The sequence below is a fragment of the Anomaloglossus baeobatrachus genome, chromosome 5 (assembly GCF_048569485.1).
Source record: "Anomaloglossus baeobatrachus isolate aAnoBae1 chromosome 5, aAnoBae1.hap1, whole genome shotgun sequence".
NCBI lineage: Eukaryota > Metazoa > Chordata > Amphibia > Anura > Aromobatidae > Anomaloglossus > Anomaloglossus baeobatrachus.
This window is the reverse complement of record NC_134357.1, coordinates 240,144,903-240,163,620: the sequence shown is the minus strand read 5'-3', so window position 1 is coordinate 240,163,620 and position 18,718 is coordinate 240,144,903. Positions and strand designations below refer to the sequence as shown.

General features: G+C 44.1%; 1 protein-coding gene across 1 annotated transcript in view; it reads right to left on the bottom strand.

Moving 5' to 3' along the window:
* Positions 1–14,618, bottom strand: part of LOC142311133 (uncharacterized) — a 39,073-nt gene extending 24,455 nt beyond the window's left edge. Inside the window, exon 1 of the mRNA XM_075349275.1 lies at positions 14,544–14,618. The gene's annotated coding sequence lies outside the window, so the exon portion shown is untranslated. The remainder of the gene's footprint in view (positions 1–14,543) is intronic.
* Positions 14,619–18,718: the final 4,100 nt, after the last annotated feature.

The window sequence follows — 18,718 nt, the reverse complement described above, 5'->3', positions numbered from 1 at the left end:
GGGGGCATTAATACAGTATAGGGGCCAGGATGGTGGACATTATTACAAGATGGGGGCATTAATACAGTATAGGGGTCAGGATGGTGGACATTATTACAAGATGGGGGCATTAATACAGTATAGGGGGCCAGGACGGTGGACATTATTACAAGATGGGGGCATTAATACAGTATAGGGGTCAGGATGGTGGACATTATTACAGTATAGGGGTCAGGATGGTGGACATTATTACAAGATGGGGGCATTAATACAGTATAGGGGTCAGGATGGTGGATATTATTACATGATGGGGGCATTAATACAGTATAGGGGTCAGGATGGTGGACATTATTACATGATGGGGGCATTAATACAGTATAGGGGTCAGGATGGTGGAAATTATTACATGATGGGGGCATTAATACAGTATAGGGGTCAGGATGGTGGACATTATTACATGATGGGGGCATTAATACAGTATAGGGGTCAGGATGGTGGACATTATTACATGATGGGGGCATTAATACAGTATAGGGGTCAGGATGGTGGACATTATTACATGATGGGGGCATTAATACAGTATAGGGGTCAGGATGGTGGAAATTATTACAAGATGGGGGCATTAATACAGTATAGGGGTCAGGATGGTGGACATTATTACATGATGGGGGCATTAATACAGTATAGGGGTCAGGATGGTGGACATTATTACATGATGGGGGCATTAATACAGTATAGGGGTCAGGATGGTGGACATTATTACATGATGGGGGCATTAATACAGTATAGGGGTCAGGATGGTGGACATTATTACATGATGGGGGCATTAATACAGTATAGGGGTCAGGATGGTGGAAATTATTACATGATGGGGGCATTAATATAGTATAGGGGTCAGGATGGTGGACATTATTACAAGATGGGGGCATTAATACAGTATAGGGGTCAGGATGGTGGAAATTATTACAAGATGGGGGCATTAATACAGTATAGGGGTCAGGATGGTGGACATTATTACATGATGGGGGCATTAATACAGTATAGGGGTCAGGATGGTGGACATTATTACAAGATGGGGGCATTAATACAGTATAGGGGTCAGGATGGTGGAAATTATTACAAGATGGGGGCATTAATACAGTATAGGGGTCAGGATGGTGGAAATTATTACAAGATGGGGGCATTAATACAGTATAGGGGTCAGGATGGTGGAAATTATTACATGATGGGGGCATTAATACAGTATAGGGGTCAGGATGGTGGACATTATTACATGATGGGGGCATTAATACAGTATAGGGGTCAGGATCGTGGACATTATTACATGATGGGGGCATTAATACAGTATAGGGGGCAAGGATGGTGGACATTATTACAAGATGGGGGCATTAATACAGTATAGGGGTCAGGATGGTGGACATTATTACAAGATGGGGGCATTAATACAGTATAGGGGGCCAGGATGGTGGACATTATTACAAGATGGGGGCATTAATACAGTATAGGGGTCAGGATGGTGGGACATTATTACAGTATAGGGGTCAGGATGGTGGACATTATTACAAGATGGGGCATTAATACAGTATAGGGGTCAGGATGGTGGACATTATTACATGATGGGGGCATTAATACAGTATAGGGGTCAGGATGGTGGACATTATTACATGATGGGGGCATTAATACAGTATAGGGGTCAGGATGGTGGACATTATTACATGATGGGGGCATTAATACAGTATAGGGGTCAGGATGGTGGACATTATTACATGATGGGGGCATTAATACAGTATAGGGGTCAGGATGGTGGACATTATTACATGATGGGGGCATTAATACAGTATAGGGGTCAGGATGGTGGACATTATTACAAGATGGGGGCATTAATACAGTATAGGGGTCAGGATGGTGGACATTATTACAAGATGGGGGCATTAATACAGTATAAGGGGTCAGGATGGTGGAAATTATTACAAGATAGGGGCATTAATACAGTATAGGGGTCAGGATGGTGGACATTATTACATGATGGGGGCATTAATACAGTATAGGGGTCAGGATGGTGGACATTATTACATGATGGGGGCATTAATACAGTATAGGGGTCAGGATGGTGGAAATTATTACATGATGGGGGCATTAATACAGTATAGGGGTCAGGATGGTGGACATTATTACATGATGGGGGCATTAATACAGTATAGGGGTCAGGATGGTGGACATTATTACATGATGGGGGCATTAATACAGTATAGGGGTCAGGATGGTGGACATTATTACAAGATGGGGGCATTAATACAGTATAGGGGTCAGGATGGTGGAAATTATTACAAGATGGGGGCATTAATACAGTATAGGGGTCAGGATGGTGAACATTATTACATGATGGGGGCATTAATACAGTATAGGGGTCAGGATGGTGGACATATTACAAGATGGGGGCATTAATACAGTATAAGGGGTCAGGATGGTGGAAATTATTACAAGATAGGGGCATTAATACAGTATAGGGGTCAGGATGGTGGAAATTATTACATGATGGGGGCATTAATACAGTATAGGGGTCAGGATGGTGGACATTATTACATGATGGGGGCATTAATACAGTATAGGGGTCAGGATGGTGGACATAATTACATGATGGGGGCATTAATACAGTATAGGGGTCAGGATGGTGGACATTATTACATGATGGGGGCATTAATACAGTATAGGGGTCAGGATGGTAGAAATTATTACATGATGGGGGCATTAATACAGTATAGGGGTCAGGATGGTGGACATTATTACATGATGGGGGCATTAATACAGTATAGGGGTCAGGATGGTGGACATTATTACATGATGGGGGCATTAATACAGTATAGGGGGCCAGGATGGTGGACATTATTACATGATGGGGGCATTAATACAGTATAGGGGGCCAGGATGGTGGACATTATTACATGATGGGGCATTAATACAGTATAGGGGTCAGGATGGTGGAAATTATTACAAGATGGGGGCATTAATACAGTATAGGGGTCAGGATGGTGGACATTATTACATGATGGGGGCATTAATACAGTATAGGGGTCAGGATGGTGGACATTATTACATGATGGGGGCATTAATACAGTATAGGGGTCAGGATGGTGGACATTATTACATGATGGGGGCATTAATACAGTATAGGGGTCAGGATGGTGGACATTATTACATGATGGGGGCATTAATACAGTATAGGGGTCAGGATGGTGGACATTATTACATGATGGGGGCATTAATACAGTATAGGGGTCAGGATGGTGGACATTATTACATGATGGGGGCATTAATACAGTATAGGGGTCAGGATGGTGGACATTATTACATGATGGGGGCATTAATACAGTATAGGGGTCAGGATGGTGGACATTATTACATGATGGGGGCATTAATACAGTATAGGGGTCAGGATGGTAGAAATTATTACATGATGGGGGCATTAATACAGTATAGGGGTCAGGATGGTGGACATTATTACATGATGGGGGCATTAATACAGTATAGGGGTCAGGATGGTGGACATTATTACATGATGGGGGCATTAATACAGTATAGGGGGCCAGGATGGTGGACATTATTACATGATGGGGGCATTAATACAGTATAGGGGGCCAGGATGGTGGACATTATTACATGATGGGGGCATTAATACAGTATAGGGGTCAGGATGGTGGAAATTATTACAAGATGGGGGCATTAATACAGTATAGGGGTCAGGATGGTGGACATTATTACATGATGGGGGCATTAATACAGTATAGGGGTCAGGATGGTGGACATTATTACATGATGGGGGCATTAATACAGTATAGGGGTCAGGATGGTGGACATTATTACATGATGGGGGCATTAATACAGTATAGGGGTCAGGATGGTGGACATTATTACATGATGGGGGCATTAATACAGTATAGGGGTCAGGATGGTGGACATTATTACATGATGGGGGCATTAATACAGTATAGGGGTAAGGATGGTGGACATTATTACATGATGGGGGCATTAATACAGTATAGAGGTCAGGATGGTGGACATTATGACATGATGGGGGCATTAATACAGTATAGGGGTCAGGATGGTGGACATTATTACATGATGGGGGCATTAATACAGTATAGGGGTCAGGATGGTGGACATTATTACATGATGGGGGCATTAATACAGTATAGGGGTCAGGATGGTGGACATTATTACATGATGGGGGCATTAATACAGTATAGGGGTCAGGATGGTGGACATTATTACATGATGGGGGCATTAATACAGTATAGGGGGCCAGGATGGTGGACATTATTACATGATGGGGGCATTAATACAGTATAGGGGTCAGGATGGTGGACATTATTACATGATGGGGGCATTAATACAGTATAGGGGTCAGGATGGTGGACATTATTACATGATGGGGGCATTAATACAGTATAGGGGTCAGGATGGTGGACATTATTACAAGATGGGGGCATTAATACAGTATAGGGGGCCAGGATGGTGGACATTATTACATGATGGGGGCATTAATACAGTATAGGGGTCAGGATGGTGGACATTATTACATGATGGGGGCATTAATACAGTATAGGGGTCAGGATGGTGGACATTATTACATGATGGGGGCATTAATACAGTATAGGGGCCAGGATGGTGGACATTATTACATGATGGGGGCATTAATACAGTATAGGGGTCAGGATGGTGGACATTATTACATGATGGGGGCATTAATACAGTATAGGGGTCAGGATTGTGGACATTATTACATGATGGGGGCATTAATACAGTATAGGGGTCAGGATGGTGGACATTATTACATGATGGGGGCATTAATACAGTATAGGGGTCAGGATGGTGGAAATTATTACAAGATGGGGGCATTAATACAGTATAGGGGTCAGGATGGTGGAAATTATTACAAGATGGGGGCATTAATACAGTATAGGGGTCAGGATGGTGGAAATTATTACATGATGGGGGCATTAATACAGTATAGGGGTCAGGATGGTGGACATTATTACATGATGGGGGCATTAATACAGTATAGGGGTCAGGATCGTGGACATTATTACATGATGGGGGCATTAATACAGTATAGGGGGCCAGGATGGTGGACATTATTACAAGATGGGGGCATTAATACAGTATAGGGGTCAGGATGGTGGACATTATTACAAGATGGGGGCATTAATACAGTATAGGGGGCCAGGATGGTGGACATTATTACAAGATGGGGGCATTAATACAGTATAGGGGTCAGGATGGTGGACATTATTACAGTATAGGGGTCAGGATGGTGGACATTATTACAAGATGGGGGCATTAATACAGTATAGGGGTCAGGATGGTGGACATTATTACATGATGGGGGCATTAATACAGTATAGGGGTCAGGATGGTGGACATTATTACATGATGGGGGCATTAATACAGTATAGGGGTCAGGATGGTGGACATTATTACATGATGGGGGCATTAATACAGTATAGGGGTCAGGATGGTGGACATTATTACATGATGGGGGCATTAATACAGTATAGGGGTCAGGATGGTGGACATTATTACATGATGGGGGCATTAATACAGTATAGGGGTCAGGATGGTGGACATTATTACAAGATGGGGGCATTAATACAGTATAGGGGTCAGGATGGTGGACATTATTACAAGATGGGGGCATTAATACAGTATAAGGGGTCAGGATGGTGGAAATTATTACAAGATAGGGGCATTAATACAGTATAGGGGTCAGGATGGTGGACATTATTACATGATGGGGGCATTAATACAGTATAGGGGTCAGGATGGTGGACATTATTACATGATGGGGGCATTAATACAGTATAGGGGTCAGGATGGTGGAAATTATTACATGATGGGGGCATTAATACAGTATAGGGGTCAGGATGGTGGACATTATTACATGATGGGGGCATTAATACAGTATAGGGGTCAGGATGGTGGACATTATTACATGATGGGGGCATTAATACAGTATAGGGGTCAGGATGGTGGACATTATTACAAGATGGGGGCATTAATACAGTATAGGGGTCAGGATGGTGGAAATTATTACAAGATGGGGGCATTAATACAGTATAGGGGTCAGGATGGTGGACATTATTACATGATGGGGGCATTAATACAGTATAGGGGTCAGGATGGTGGACATTATTACATGATGGGGGCATTAATACAGTATAGGGGTCAGGATGGTGGACATTATTACATGATGGGGGCATTAATACAGTATAGGGGGCCAGGATGGTGGACATTATTACATGATGGGGGCATTAATACAGTATAGGGGGCCAGGATGGTGGACATTATTACATGATGGGGGCATTAATACAGTATAGGGGTCAGGATGGTGGAAATTATTACAAGATGGGGGCATTAATACAGTATAGGGGTCAGGATGGTGGACATTATTACATGATGGGGGCATTAATACAGTATAGGGGTCAGGATGGTGGACATTATTACATGATGGGGGCATTAATACAGTATAGGGGTCAGGATGGTGGACATTATTACATGATGGGGGCATTAATACAGTATAGGGGTCAGGATGGTGGACATTATTACATGATGGGGGCATTAATACAGTATAGGGGTCAGGATGGTGGACATTATTACATGATGGGGGCATTAATACAGTATAGGGGTCAGGATGGTGGACATTATTACATGATGGGGGCATTAATACAGTATAGGGGTCAGGATGGTGGACATTATTACATGATGGGGGCATTAATACAGTATAGGGGTCAGGATGGTGGACATTATTACATGATGGGGGCATTAATACAGTATAGGGGTCAGGATGGTGGACATTATTACATGATGGGGGCATTAATACAGTATAGGGGTCAGGATGGTGGACATTATTACATGATGGGGGCATTAATACAGTATAGGGGTCAGGATGGTAGAAATTATTACATGATGGGGGCATTAATACAGTATAGGGGTCAGGATGGTGGACATTATTACATGATGGGGGCATTAATACAGTATAGGGGTCAGGATGTTGGACATTATTACATGATGGGGGCATTAATACAGTATAGGGGTCAGGATTGTGGACATTATTACATGATGGGGGCATTAATACAGTATAGGGGTCAGGATGGTGGACATTATTACATGATGGGGGCATTAATACAGTATAGGGGTCAGGATGGTGGACATTATTACATGATGTGGGCATTAATACAGTATAGGGGTCAGGATGGTGGACATTATTACATGATGGGGGCATTAATACAGTATAGGGGGCCAGGATGGTGGACATTATTACATGATGGGGGCATTAATACAGTATAGGGGTCAGGATGGTGGACATTATTACATGATGGGGGCATTAATACAGTATAGGGGTCAGGATGGTGGACATTATTACATGATGGGGGCATTAATACAGTATAGGGGTCAGGATGGTGGACATTATTACATGATGGGGGCATTAATACAGTACAGGGGTCAGGATGGTGGACATTATTACAAGATGGGGGCATTAATACAGTATAGGGGGCCAGGATGGTGGACATTATTACATGATGGGGGCATTAATACAGTATAGGGGTCAGGATGGTGGACATTATTACAAGATGGGGGCATTAATACAGTATAGGGGTCAGGATGGTGGACATTATTACATGATGGGGGCATTAATACAGTATAGGGGTCAGGATGGTGGACATAATTACATGATGGGGGCATTAATACAGTATAGGGGTCAGGATGGTGGACATTTTTACATGATGGGGGCATTAATACAGTATAGGGGTCAGGATGGTAGAAATTATTACATGATGGGGGCATTAATACAGTATAGGGGTCAGGATGGTGGACATTATTACATGATGGGGGCATTAATACAGTATAGGGGTCAGGATGGTGGACATTATTACATGATGGGGGCATTAATACAGTATAGGGGGCCAGGATGGTGGACATTATTACATGATGGGGGCATTAATACAGTACAGGGGCCAGGATGGTGGACATTATTACAAGATGGGGGCATTAATACAGTATAGGGGGCCAGGATGGTGGACACTATTACATGATGGGGGCATTAATACAGTATAGGGGTCAGGATGGTGGACATTATTACATGATGGGGGCATTAATACAGTATAGGGGCCAGGATGGTGGACATTATTACATGATGGGGGCATTAATACAGTATAGGGGTCAGGATGGTGGACATTATTACATGATGGGGGCATTAATACAGTATAGGGGTCAGGATGGTGGAAATTATTACATGATGGGGGCATTAATACAGTATAGGGGTCAGGATGGTGGACATTATTACATGATGGGGGCATTAATACAGTATAGGGGTCAGGATGGTGGACATTATTACATGATGGGGGCATTAATACAGTATAGGGGTCAGGATGGTGGACATTATTACATGATGGGGGCATTAATACAGTATAGGGGTCAGGATGGTGGACATTATTACATGATGGGGGCATTAATACAGTATAGGGGTCAGGATGGTGGACATTATTACATGATGGGGGCATTAATACAGTATAGGGGGCCAGGATGGTGGACATTATTACATGATGGGGGCATTAATACAGTATAGGGGTCAGGATGGTGGACATTATTACATGATGGGGGCATTAATACAGTATAGGGGTCAGGATGGTGGACATTATTACATGATGGGGGCATTAATACAGTATAGGGGTCAGGATGGTGGACATTATTACAAGATGGGGGCATTAATACAGTATAGGGGGTCAGGATGGTGGACATTATTACATGATGGGGGCATTAATACAGTACAGGGGTCAGGATGGTGGACATTATTACAAGATGGGGGCATTAATACAGTATAGGGGGCCAGGATGGTGGACATTATTACATGATGGGGGCATTAATACAGTATAGGGGTCAGGATGGTGGACATTATTACAAGATGGGGGCATTAATACAGTATAGGGGTCAGGATGGTGGACATTATTACATGATGGGGGCATTAATACAGTATAGGGGCCAGGATGGTGGACATTATTACATGATGGGGGCATTAATACAGTATAGGGGTCAGGATGGTGGACATTATTACATGATGGGGGCATTAATACAGTATAGGGGTCAGGATGGTGGAAATTATTACATGATGGGGGCATTAATACAGTATAGGGGTCAGGATGGTGGACATTATTACATGATGGGGGCATTAATACAGTATAGGGGTCAGGATGGTGGACATTATTACATGATGGGGGCATTAATACAGTATAGGGGTCAGGATGGTGGACATTATTACATGATGGGGGCATTAATACAGTATAGGGGTCAGGATGGTGGACATTATTACATGATGGGGGCATTAATACAGTATAGGGGTCAGGATGGTGGACATTATTACATGATGGGGGCATTAATACAGTATAGGGGTCAGGATGGTGGACATTATTACATGATGGGGGCATTAATACAGTATAGGGGTCAGGATGGTGGACATTATTACATGATGGGGGCATTAATACAGTATAGGGGTCAGGATGGTGGACATTATTACATGATGGGGGCATTAATACAGTATAGGGGTCAGGATGGTGGACATTATTACATGATGGGGGCATTAATACAGTATAGGGGGCCAGGATGGTGGACATTATTACATGATGGGGGCATTAATACAGTATAGGGGTCAGGATGGTGGACATTATTACATGATGGGGGCATTAATACAGTATAGGGGTCAGGATGGTGGACATTATTACATGATGGGGGCATTAATACAGTATAGGGGTCAGGATGGTGGACATTATTACAAGATGGGGGCATTAATACAGTATAGGGGGCCAGGATGGTGGACATTATTACATGATGGGGGCATTAATACAGTATAGGGGTCAGGATGGTGGACATTATTACATGATGGGGGCATTAATACACTATAGGGGTCAGGATGGTGGACATTATTACATGATGGGGGCATTAATACAGTATAGGGGCCAGGATGGTGGACATTATTACATGATGGGGGCATTAATACAGTATAGGGGTCAGGATGGTGGACATTATTACATGATGGGGGCATTAATACAGTATAGGGGTCAGGATGGTGGACATTATTACATGATGGGGGCATTAATACAGTATAGGGGTCAGGATGGTGGACATTATTACATGATGGGGGCATTAATACAGTATAGGGGTCAGGATGGTGGACATTATTACATGATGGGGGCATTAATACAGTATAGGGGTCAGGATGGTGGACATTATTACATGATGGGGGCATTAATACAGTATAGGGGGCCAGGATGGTGGACATTATTACATGATGGGGGCATTAATACAGTATAGGGATCAGGATGGTGGACATTATTACATGATGGGGGCATTAATACAGTATAGGGGTCAGGATGGTGGACATTATTACATGATGGGGGCATTAATACAGTACAGGGGTCAGGATGGTGGACATTATTACATGATGGGGGCATTAATACAGTACAGGGGTCAGGATGGTGGACATTATTACAAGATGGGGGCATTAATACAGTATAGGGGGCCAGGATGGTGGACATTATTACATGATGGGAGCATTAATACAGTATAGGGGTCAGGATGGTGGACATTATTACAAGATGGGGGCATTAATACAGTATAGGGGTCAGGATGGTGGACATTATTACATGATGGGGGCATTAATACAGTATAGGGGCCAGGATGGTGGACATTATTACATGATGGGGGCATTAATACAGTATAGGGGTCAGGATGGTGGACATTATTACATGATGGGGGCATTAATACAGTATAGGGGTCAGGATGGTGGACATTATTACATGATGGGGGCATTAATACAGTATAGGGGTCAGGATGGTGGACATTATTACATGATGGGGGCATTAATACAGTATAGGGGTCAGGATGGTGGACATTATTACATGATGGGGGCATTAATACAGTATAGGGGTCAGGATGGTGGAAATTATTACATGATGGGGGCATTAATACAGTATAGGGGTCAGGATGGTGGACATTATTACATGATGGGGGCATTAATACAGTATAGGGGTCAGGATGGTGGACATTATTACATGATGGGGGCATTAATACAGTATAGGGGTCAGGATGGTGGAAATTATTACATGATGGGGGCATTAATACAGTATAGGGGTCAGGATGGTGGACATTATTACATGATGGGGGCATTAATACAGTATAGGGGTCAGGATGGTGGACATTATTACAAGATGGGGGCATTAATACAGTATAGGGGTCAGGATGGTGGACATTATTACATGATGGGGGCATTAATACAGTATAGGGGGTCAGGATGGTGGACATTATTACATGATGGGGGCATTAATACAGTATAGGGGTCAGGATGGTGGACATTATTACATGATGGGGGCATTAATACAGTATAGGGGTCAGGATGGTGGACATTATTACATGATGGGGGCATTAATACAGTATAGGGGTCAGGATGGTGGACATTATTACATGATGGGGGCATTAATACAGTATAGGGGTCAGGATGGTGGACATTATTACATGATGGGGGCATTAATACAGTATAGGGGTCAGGATGGTGGACATTATTACATGATGGGGGCATTAATACAGTATAGGGGTCAGGATAGTGGACATTATTACATGATGGGGGCATTAATACAGTATAGGGGTCAGGATGGTGGACATTATTACATGATGGGGGCATTAATACAGTATAGGGGCCAGGATGGTGGACATTATTACATGATGGGGGCATTAATACAGTATAGGGGTCAGGATGGTGGACATTATTACATGATGGGGGCATTAATACAGTATAGGGGTCAGGATGGTGGACATTATTACATGATGGGGGCATTAATACAGTATAGGGGTCAGGATGGTGGACATTATTACATGATGGGGGCATTAATACAGTATAGGGGTCAGGATGGTGGACATTATTACATGATGGGGGCATTAATACAGTATAGGGGTCAGGATGGTGGACATTATTACATGATGGGGGCATTAATACAGTATAGGGGTCAGGATGGTGGACATTATTACATGATGGGGGCATTAATACAGTATAGGGGTCAGGATGGTGGACATTATTACATGATGGGGGCATTAATACAGTATAGGGGTCAGGATGGTGGACATTATTACATGATGGGGGCATTAATACAGTATAGGGGTCAGGATGGTGGACATTATTACATGATGGGGGCATTAATACAGTATAGGGGTCAGGATGGTGGACATTATTACATGATGGGGGCATTAATACAGTATAGGGGTCAGGATGGTGGACATTATTACATGATGGGGGCATTAATACAGTATAGGGGTCAGGATGGTGGACATTATTACATGATGGGGGCATTAATACAGTATAGGGGTCAGGATGGTGGACATTATTACATGATGGGGGCATTAATACAGTATAGGGGTCAGGATGGTGGACATTATTACATGATGGGGGCATTAATACAGTATAGGGGTCAGGATGGTGGACATTATTACATGATGGGGGCATTAATACAGTATAGGGGGCCAGGATGGTGGACATTATTACATGATGGGGGCATTAATACAGTATAGGGGTCAGGATGGTGGACATTATTACATGATGGGGGCATTAATACAGTATAGGGGTCAGGATGGTGGACATTATTACATGATGGGGGCATTAATACAGTATAGGGGTCAGGATGGTGGACATTATTACATGATGGGGGCATTAATACAGTATAGGGGTCAGGATGGTGGACATTATTACATGATGGGGGCATTAATACAGTATAGGGGTCAGGATGGTGGACATTATTACATGATGGGGGCATTAATACAGTATAGGGGGCCAGGATGGTGGACATTATTACATGATGGGGGCATTAATACAGTATAGGGGTCAGGATGGTGGACATTATTACATGATGGGGGCATTAATACAGTATAGGGGTCAGGATGGTGGACATTATTACATGATGGGGGCATTAATACAGTATAGGGGTCAGGATGGTGGACATTATTACATGATGGGGGCATTAATACAGTATAGGGGTCAGGATGGTGGACATTATTACATGATGGGGGCATTAATACAGTATAGGGGTCAGGATGGTGGACATTATTACATGATGGGGGCATTAATACAGTATAGGGGTCAGGATGGTGGACATTATTACATGATGGGGGCATTAATACAGTATAGGGGTCAGGATGGTGGACATTATTACATGATGGGGGCATTAATACAGTATAGGGGGCCAGGATGGTGGACATTATTACATGATGGGGGCATTAATACAGTATAGGGGGCCAGGATGGTGGACATTATTACATGATGGGGGCATTAATACAGTATAGGGGTCAGGATGGTGGACATTATTACATGATGGGGGCATTAATACAGTACAGGGGTCAGGATGGTGGACATTATTACAAGATGGGGGCATTAATACAGTATAGGGGGTCAGGATGGTGGACATTATTACATGATGGGGGCATTAATACAGTATAGGGGTCAGGATGGTGGACATTATTACATGATGGGGGCATTAATACAGTATAGGGGTCAGGATGGTGGACATTATTACATGATGGGGGCATTAATACAGTATAGGGGTCAGGATGGTGGACATTATTACATGATGGGGGCATTAATACAGTATAGGGGTCAGGATGGTGGACATTATTACATGATGGGGGCATTAATACAGTATAGGGGTCAGGATGGTGGACATTATTACATGATGGGGGCATTAATACAGTATAGGGGCCAGGATGGTGGACATTATTACATGATGGGGGCATTAATACAGTATAGGGGTCAGGATGGTGGACATTATTACATGATGGGGGCATTAATACAGTATAGGGGTCAGGATGGTGGACATTATTACATGATGGGGGCATTAATACAGTATAGGGGTCAGGATGGTGGACATTATTACATGATGGGGGCATTAATACAGTATAGGGGTCAGGATGGTGGACATTATTACATGATGGGGGCATTAATACAGTATAGGGGTCAGGATGGTGGACATTATTACATGATGGGGGCATTAATACAGTATAGGGGTCAGGATGGTGGACATTATTACATGATGGGGGCATTAATACAGTATAGGGGTCTGGATGGTGGACATTATTACATGATGGGGGCATTAATACAGTATAGGGGTCAGGATGGTGGACATTATTACATGATGGGGGCATTAATACAGTATAGGGGTCAGGATGGTGGACATTATTACATGATGGGGGCATTAATACAGTATAGGGGTCAGGATGGTGGAAATTATTACAAGATGGGGGCATTAATACAGTATAGGGGTCAGGATGGTGGACATTATTACATGATGGGGGCATTAATACAGTATAGGGGCCAGGTGAACATTATTACTGGATAGGGGTCATTAACAGGAACATAATAAAAGAAAGGAGGCAGGATGGTGACATATATATATATATATATATATATATGTACACACAGAGACACATTCATATTGTTTCACACACCACATTTTGTACAATTCCTGGAAACTTACCTGTAGATGTTATTTCCTAGTGACTACAGGACCTTTGCTGATGTCATGGTCATGTGAGCAGGAGGGGTTGCTTCCCTCAGTGGTTGGCACTTCCTGTCTGGCCAGTGGCAGCTGTGGCCAGGCTGTGAGCTGTGCAGCACCAGGCTTGCTGCAGGCTCTTGGCTGTGCTATCTGTCATACACTGTATATCACATACACTTAAGTGCACGTAGCTTCAGTCATGGAGAGTCTTATGGATTAACCCTTTTCTGAACAGGCTGTTTTTTTGCGCCTTCGTTTTGTTTCTTCACCTTCTTCCAAGTCCTTATAAAATATTGTTTTTTTGCCATTTTCTAGTAGTGTATTTATTTCAAGGACGTGTGATGCACAAAGTGCAGGAATCTTGGCGTTTTTTATGGTATATACCACACAGGGTAAATAATGTTATATTTTTATAGATCAGATTTTTAAGGATGCGGCAATGCCAAATATAACTCCGCTTTCTAATTTTTTTTAATTCATTTTTAAAATAGGGAGAAGGGTTGATTCAATTTCATTTTTCCACATTTTTCTTCTTTGTACTTGGCAATCATTTGTTGGTTCTATAGACTGCAATACTTCTCTGTACTTCAGCATAGTTTAAGGCTATGTGCGCACATTTCAGACTAGGTGCAGACATTTTCTGCATGAAATCTGCACCTTCTGGCAGAAAAAGGCACCACAAATCACATGCATTTGGGTGTGTTTTTATGCCATGCATTTTTCTTAATGAAGTCATTAGCAGAAGGGCTAAAAAATGCAGGAATAAACGCATCAACAATTGACACGCTGAAGATTATTTTCTGCACCAAATCAGCAAGTAAAAAATAAGCAATGTGCTCACAGCACATCAGATCTCATTGTCTTTGCTGGCATGGAAATAGACATGCAGATCTAAGCCACAATCTGCAAAAAATCTGCAACAAAAAACGCACTGTGCGCACACTGCGTTTTTACCCGCGGTTTTGCTGCGGAAATTTCTTGAGAAATGCTTGTGATCTTTCTGCAGACATTTCCCAGCAAAACCTATGGGAAAAAAAATTAGCTGTGCGCACACTGCATTTTTTTCTCAAGAAAATTCTTTCTGAAGAATTTCTTGAGAAAATTTCTTGAAAATGTGCATGTCACTTCTTTTCCACAGGTACCTGCGGTATTTCACTCCATTCAGTGTAATGTAATCGCGAAATACCGGGGGTATACCGCAGGTAGCAAATGATGTGCGGTATACCCCCAGTATAGCCGCGATTTACCTGCGGTAATGTTCATCGCTGCCTGCGGTTTTGCAGGAAGCGATGTCATTATGACAGAAGAGGAAGCGGAGAAGAGTAAACACACACGTCACACTCCCTGGACGCCGCACAGAAGCACTTCCGTGTGACCTCCAGGTGCCCGTGCAGTGTGTGTCCTGCTCCAGCCCCGTGGCTGTCTGCACTGCAGTGTCAGTGTCTGCCCGCAGTATCAGCAGCTTGTCACCCTGCTGTGCGTGCAGCCGCGGGGATGCCGAGCGCTGCTGTCAGGAGGTGAGATGAGATCATTACCTGCTGTGACGATCTCCTGCCTCCTGACATCAGCGCGGTCACTGCCGTCTATGCCCGCGGACCGAGACTGTGACTAGCGGTGACGTCACAGGCTCTCGCGATACTGCTAACGCGGCGGGCATAGAAGGCAGTGACAGCGCTGACGTCAGCAGTGCAGGAGATTGTCACAGCAGGTAATGATCTCAGCTAACCTCCTGACAGCAGCACTCGTCATCCCCTTTTAGGCTGGGGAGTGTCCAATAACAGTGGACCTCCCTAGTCTGAGAATATCAGACCCCAGCTGTTTGCTTTACCTTGGCTGGTGATCCAATTTGGGGGGGACCCCACGTTTTTTGTTTTAAATTATTTATTTAATGTAAAATAACAGTGTGGGGTGCCCTCTGTTTTGGATTACCAGCCAAGGTAAAGCTGCCAGCTGTGGTCTGCAGGCTGCAGCCGTCTGCTTTACCCTAGCTGGCTACAAAAGATGGGGGGACCTCACATCGTTTTTTTTTTTAATTATTTATTTATTTTTTGGCTAAATACAAGGCTAGGCACCCTTTTGTGCCACATGAAAGTCACTAAAGGGTGCCAGCTTAGAATATGCAGGGGGGTGGGACATTATATAGGTCTTTCTCATCTCTCTATCTATCTATCTCTCTATCTATTCATCTATCCATCTTTCCCTCTATCCATTATCTGTCTATCTATCGATTATCTATCTATTATCTATATTATTTATTGCAGTTACAGCATAAAAAAACCGCAAGTACCAACCTGCGGCAAAACCGCGGCAAAATAGCGGCAAAAACGCATGCGTTTTTCCCGCGGTTTTGGTGCTGTTTTTTACCGCAGGTGCGGTAATCTTCAACTCCCAGAAGTTTCTCAAGAAACTTTCTTGAGAAAAATCACTTTTCTAGTGTGCACAAGGCCTAAGATGGGGGCGGGTTGCCACACCCTACTAGCACCACTTGAAAGGAATCAGCTTTTACCAGTTATGTAAATGATCTGTTCCAGGATATGGCAGGGCATTGTCCGGAAGAGAACGCTCTACATCTTCATCTTGCCTTCCATCAGCATTACTCTGTTCCTGTGATGTTGGCACCTGAGAAGAAATCTTGCGCATGCACATAACTGTTCTCTTTTTTGTCCTCCGCAGTCTTCTGCACTTCTATGGGCATGGGCATCAAGTGCCTTCTACGCAGATGCCACTCAGTCACTTGTGCTTCCATGCCTAATAAGCTAGTTAGGCTCCTGACTTCCCTCCTCTGTACCTACGTAGTAATGTGCGAGATTTCCTCTGAAGCAGCTGACATCACAGGAATGGAATAATGCTGATGGGATGTGAGATATATAGAGATGAGGTGTAGAGGCAGTATTGTCTTCTAGACAATGTCCTGTCCTTGTGACGCCCCTGGACTATCAGGTTGTCACAGGGTACTGCACAAGCTGCCCTTCCGTGCAGTATTCCGCCTCCCTCTTGATTCTGGGTTCCTAACTAAATGGTATTGCCTCCAACAGCAAATTAAGTCCTAGATACACCCTGCACCACACCCACCAGTCACACCAGTGGAAGGCTTGAGTGGAATAGAGTCGCCCACCTGGGGGGGTCAGCGAGGGGAGGTGAGGAGTGTAGTCAGTCAGTGAGGAGTTGAGTCTGTGAGAAGAGAGAGGTTGGGAAGTAGCCCTCGAGCTGCGAGGAGCTCAGAGGAAGTCGGAAGTAGTGACTCCTGAAGGAACTGTCTAGGTTGCAGACGGTGGTCTGGGCCTAGAGGAATCGGACCCCCGGTCACAGGGAATTGTGGCGAGGTGCTCGGACCTGTTGAGGAGGACAGCCGGCAGCCTAGCACCATCACTGGTCCAGGCCCGAAGGCACGATGAGGTACACAGACCCTAGGTCGGGGAGTAGCTCCAGGCAACCCAACAATTCACCTGAGGAGAACGGAGCCTTTATGATCTGTTCCCACCCGTTCCAAAATCGGGGCATTAGCGCAACGAGGGGGATAGGACTTTCCAATCCAAAACGGTCCAGAAAATCCCAAGCGTGAGCCCTGAGAGAAAGCTCCCATACATAGCCATAGTAGGGAGCGGGGCCCGGCTAGTTCCATGCTACCGGGCCATAAAGTTGAAGTCAAACTAAGTGCCAGGAGGCAGGTCACGGATCACTAGGCAGCACCTTTGGGGACGGGACCCGGATGAGCTCCCCTCAGCAGCAGCGGTACCCAGAGACTTGGTTTACTCCCAACGGCAGCTGTGGTACCCCCCAAATTACTGTACACCACGGGTGGCGTCACAAACTATACATTAACTCTCCTGTAAATACCCCCTTTGATTTGAGTGGCCGCACGACCCCCGGGTCCAGAGACCCTTGAGCCACAGCGAACCTGGATCCGAGTAGCTCGGCTGCTTCCATGGGGGCGGCACATCCTTATGTTAGAAGAGATCATTTACATAAACTGATAAAAGAAGATTTCTCAGCAACAATCATCTGATGTGAGACATAGTATATGACCTGTATGCCTATACTTATGGTTTACATAGGCTATATGTGGCCAAACATTTAAGTGCCCCTTCCCCCTGCTTGTTTTTCATCTATCTCTGCCCATCTCTGACTCTATGAAGCCAGAGCCATAAGTTAAA